Source organism: Palaemon carinicauda, chromosome 9 (assembly GCF_036898095.1).
Source record: "Palaemon carinicauda isolate YSFRI2023 chromosome 9, ASM3689809v2, whole genome shotgun sequence".
In the NCBI taxonomy this organism is placed as follows: domain Eukaryota; kingdom Metazoa; phylum Arthropoda; class Malacostraca; order Decapoda; family Palaemonidae; genus Palaemon; species Palaemon carinicauda.
Window position 1 is genome coordinate 130,018,091 of NC_090733.1, and position 5,000 is coordinate 130,023,090.

Genomic DNA, 5,000 nt, shown 5'->3' on the forward strand with positions numbered 1-5,000 from the left:
AAATAATAACATTTTTTTCTAATCCTTGATGATTCAAATGCAAGAGAGATTGATGTAATCATAAAACTGGAAATCTTGTTAAATTAACTGGGTAACTGAACGGTATTTGCGGCTCATTTTCCTGTTCTGACATGGTATGAAGAATGCACTTTTTAATCTTCAATCGTGGCCCCGTGATATATTCTAGCTAATTCCCGAGCTTCTAAGAGTTATTATTATTATCATTATTATTATTATTAAATGCTAAGCTACAACCCTAGTTGGAAAAGCAGGATGCTATAAGCCCAGGGGCCCCAACAGGAAAAATAGTCCAGTGAGGAAAGGAAACAAGGAAAAACAAAATATTTTAAGAATAATAGCATTAAAACATTTCCTATATAAAAAAATAAAAACTTCAACAAAACAAGGGGAAGAGAAATCAGATAGAATAGTGTGCCTGAGTGTAACCTCAAGCTGAGCTTATAAAAGTTATTAGGAATTCAGGCCATTCAAGGTTTTCATAAGTGATTTTGGTAAAATTCCTAACTTTGATGAACATTAATTGGGTCACCCATTATTCCTACCTTTTTAGCCTTATTCTTCAGCCATAACTTCCTAATTTTTTAAAGCTAGAATAAAAATTAGAAGTAAAAAGTCAGTAATAATTAGATCGTGTAGAATACCCTTAACTAATCTAGGTCAAAAAGATTTTACCGGTCATTTTAATAGGATTTTCATCTGTGGGATTTTCATCTTTGAAAGATCTGCTACCATCAAAATAAAGATATTCAAACTATAAAAAAACAAAAAACCAATGTCTATAGTCTTATCGAACTGCTTAAGTCTAATTATATTAACGTAACCCTTTTTAAGAAAATATGATTAATGCCAATTATATCAGAAAAAAATTAAAATAATTTTAAAATCGTTAATTTTCGATTTCTACCAAAATGAAGTAGCTGATATCAATCTGCTGCTTGTCTGTATTAAAAAAAAAAAAAAAAAAAAATATATTGATAAAAAGATTGAGATATTGATTCACTTCGATCCATTGGTTGTTGACTATTTTCGGGTATATAACCCCTGTCCGCAGGTGTCTACACTGATAAAAATTGGCCGTAAAAACGGTAAATGCCTGGCAACATTTATTCCAGGATTTTCACCGTTTTAAAACGGATTTATTGACGTTAAAGGAGTGATATTACGGCCACGAACCCGTTAAAGCTAATAACAAAGTAAGATAGAATTAGTCACCTGTATTTTACTGAAATACGGTTGAGAACAGTATATTTTTACGGAGAATTTTTTATTAAAATAACGAATTTTTTAATAGTGATTTGGCCTAAACGCATGAACAACCTTCATATGTAATTATTTCTTGTGGGTATTTGGCTGTATATAAAGGATGTCGTGTGAGAGTTGAAGAAAAAAGGCAATTGTAATCGCAATTGTATTTGTCTTTCTATCTTAATTTGATTTCCTTGAAAAATAAATATTGATATATGTAACTAACATTTTGGCGTAATATATCAGCCTTCTTTTCTTAATATGTCTCTAGATTCTTCTATTACCGTGAATTCGAGTAATTTACCCAGCTTGAAACTTTAAAAGCATTTTTCCTCACGTTAGCCTCAATCAGTAATAGCTCTATGAACTAAACTTTTGCTTTTCTACCGCGTCACACTGAACACAAAGAAAACGAGCATATACAGAACATAGAAAACGTAGTAATTAAACAGATCTATTGTTTGAACAATGACCATCGCATGCAGGTACAAATCGAAGCTAATAGCAGAGGCAAATGCTTATGGAAAAAGGCATACACCAGAGAAGGTAATTCAGAGGAACAAATCACCATATACCAAATAATACCAAAGGCACTTCCCCCAACTTTGGGGGGTAGCCGACAACAACAAGAAACAAAACAAAAAAGGGGACCTCTACTCTCTACGTTCCTCCAGCCTAATTCAGAGGAACAAATCACAACGCCCCAAAAAACCACACACACACACACGCGCACAAACAAACAAGAACGCAGAGCGCAGGCGCGTTCGATTCACTCCCTACGAACTTCAAGATCAGAAAAAAAAGGGTGGAATCACACGTATAAGAAGTGGGAAGACAAGACCCGATACACAAGCTGAATTTGAATCGACGGTGCGGGTGTGTTTACCAGAGAACATCTCGCGATGGAAGGAATCTGTAATACGCCCTTTCCTCCTCGGCCGCCTTTGATCTTTGCCTCGGTGAATTTATCAAAGGATTCGCATATTCCCACTCTTTCCTCTCTTACACCTGGCTTCAAAGGGCCCTCGAGGCTTATTTCTTTACTCTTCCCATCTCTCCATTTTATGTTTTATTTTTCGGTAGAAATCGTATCATTTCATCTTTCATGTCAAACATCTCGGTAATACGTGTGAAAAGAGGTGTTGCCGACAAATTTTGGAATAGATTGGTTACATTTGCATATATTGTACCTTGATGGTAGCAATCCTTTATGTCACATATTGATTTCTAAGTGTCAAATATGTTTGCATAACAATGCATTAAAATTTCAAGGTTTAAAGGCCACTCATGAATGGCAAAGGCAAGGGACAGTGACATTAACCTATCAAGCAGTAGAATGCCCTAAAGACTGACCATATAACCATAAGATCAGCGCCTAAGCCCCTTCTCCACCCAAGCTAGAACCAAGGAGGGTCAGGCAATGGCTGTTGATGACTCGGCAGATAAACCTATAGGCTCCCCCAAACACCCATCCTTAGCTCACAAGGATGGTGAGGGTGCAGCGACCAAAAAAACCAACGAGTTTGAGCCGGACTCGAACCCCAGTCTGTCGTTCACCAGTCAGAGACGTTATCACATCAGCCACCACAACCCTATCATTGGTTTCATTTCCAGAGTGTGAAATAACAATGAAATTATGTATTGTAAACCTGAAAGTTACTACTACAGGATTTCGAGCAACAAAACGATGTGATTGATCAATCCTACTACACCAAAAATATAGGGACCCCCCCCCCTACACCACTAAGCATTTAGGCCTATTTCATGGAAATCCCAGGTATGACTACTCCCTCTTATCCATACCTGACGGGAGTGACCGAAAAGATATATATATATATATATATATATATATATATATATATATATATATATATATATATATATATCTTAATCCCTCTAAACTTCATTCTATTTCTCTCCCTCCTGGCGTTATCGGTAGCGCTCTTATCTGGCAGGCTGAGAAACCGCGTTCAATGAGAGAGAGAGAGAGAGAGAGAGAGAGAGAGAGAGAGAGAGAGAGAGAGAGAGAGAGAGAGAGAATAGAAGCAAACTAAACGGGAAGGTATAATGAGATAAAGATATTTTCACACTTCTTTTATCCTTTATTTACTATTAATCCATCTTTCTCTATTTCTTATTTCCCATCGGTATTCTCTCGATAGATAAAGAGACACATGTGGGAAGAGTAAAAAAGCTTGAGTATCGAAGTGGAGAGAGAGAGAGAGTAGAAGCAAACCAAACGGGAAGGTATCAATAAGATAATGATATTTTCACAGGCTTTTTTCCTTATTTCCATTAATCAATCTTTCATTATTACTTATTTTCAATTGGTATTCTCACGATAGATAGATAGACAGATGTGGGAAGAGTAAAAAAAAACTTAGAGTATCGAAGTGGATGATCATATTCAAACCGGCTCCGAAAAAAAGGCGGTATTATACGTAACATATGAGAGAAAAATTGAAAATCCGATATTCAGAATTCCTCCACCAAAGGCTAAAATTATGGAGTACCGGCTGGTTTATATGAAGAAGATCCTGAGTTTTAGCTTTGACTAAATAGATTTTGTCATATGATTATTTTTTTATCTATTTATATAATGACACACATACACGCACACATACACACACACACACATATATATATATATATATATATATATATATATATATATATAAATATATATATAATATATACTATATATATATATATATATATATAATGTGTGTGTGTGTATAGTACCTTGTAGAAGTTTGTATTAAAATGCATGGAAGCACTAGGTACTAAAGCATTTTATTATTTCCTACTGGCGCTCTCTCTCTCTCTCTCTCTCTCTCTCTCTCTCTCTCTCTCTCTCTCTCTCTCTCTCTCTATATATATATATATATATAATATATATATATATATATATATATATATATGAGCAATAGTTTTTGTATATTCAATCCTACTAACGTTTCACAAAAACTTAATTCAATCATTAGTCTCCTTTTATCATATATTACAAATATGTTTAGTAAGAATCCTAATTTTTTACCTAGCATCTGCTTCATCTGTTGTAACGGGTTTGCATAATGCACGCATTATTTTCCCTATTCAAAATTAGTATCAAATTACCGACAATCGAAGCTGGAAACATTAATTCTAAACTAGTCAACAGCCACCCGTTGAGATACTGCCGTTAGATAGGGTACTTTGAATGGTCAGATAGTACTAAATTATATCCCTCTCTCGTTACAGCTCACCTTTCCTTTGCCTACACATACATCGAATATTCTAGCCTATTATTTGCACATTCTCCTCATTCCTCATACACCTGAAAACACTAAGACAATCGAAAAATTCTTTTCACTCAAAGACTTGCAACCTGAATTGAGAAGGCTATGGAATATGCATGTAAAAGTGGTGCCAATAATCATAGGAGCACTAGGGACCATACCAAAGTCATTGAAAAGGAATCTTGAGAAGATAGGAGCCGATATATCTCCAGGACTGGTGCAAAAGAGCGTGTTACTTGAAACAGCGCATATAATGAGGAAAGTGATGGATTCCTGAGGAAGCTGGATGCAACCTGGTACTCCACACTATGAAAAACTACCAGTCTCTGTAGACAGTGATTAAAAAAACAATAATAAAACCCTTCTTTAAATTACACAATATTGCATTTCTTTTGAATGAATATATTGAGAAATAAATAGTTAAGATAGGTTGCACTTGATCACATACTAAAGGTA

The 5,000-nt window shown here is 35.0% G+C and overlaps 1 long non-coding RNA gene across 1 annotated transcript in view; it reads right to left on the minus strand.

Annotated features, from left to right (window-relative positions):
- Window positions 1-5,000, minus strand: part of LOC137647147 (uncharacterized) — a 550,063-nt gene that overhangs the window by 528,857 nt on the left and 16,206 nt on the right. The window lies entirely within an intron of this gene.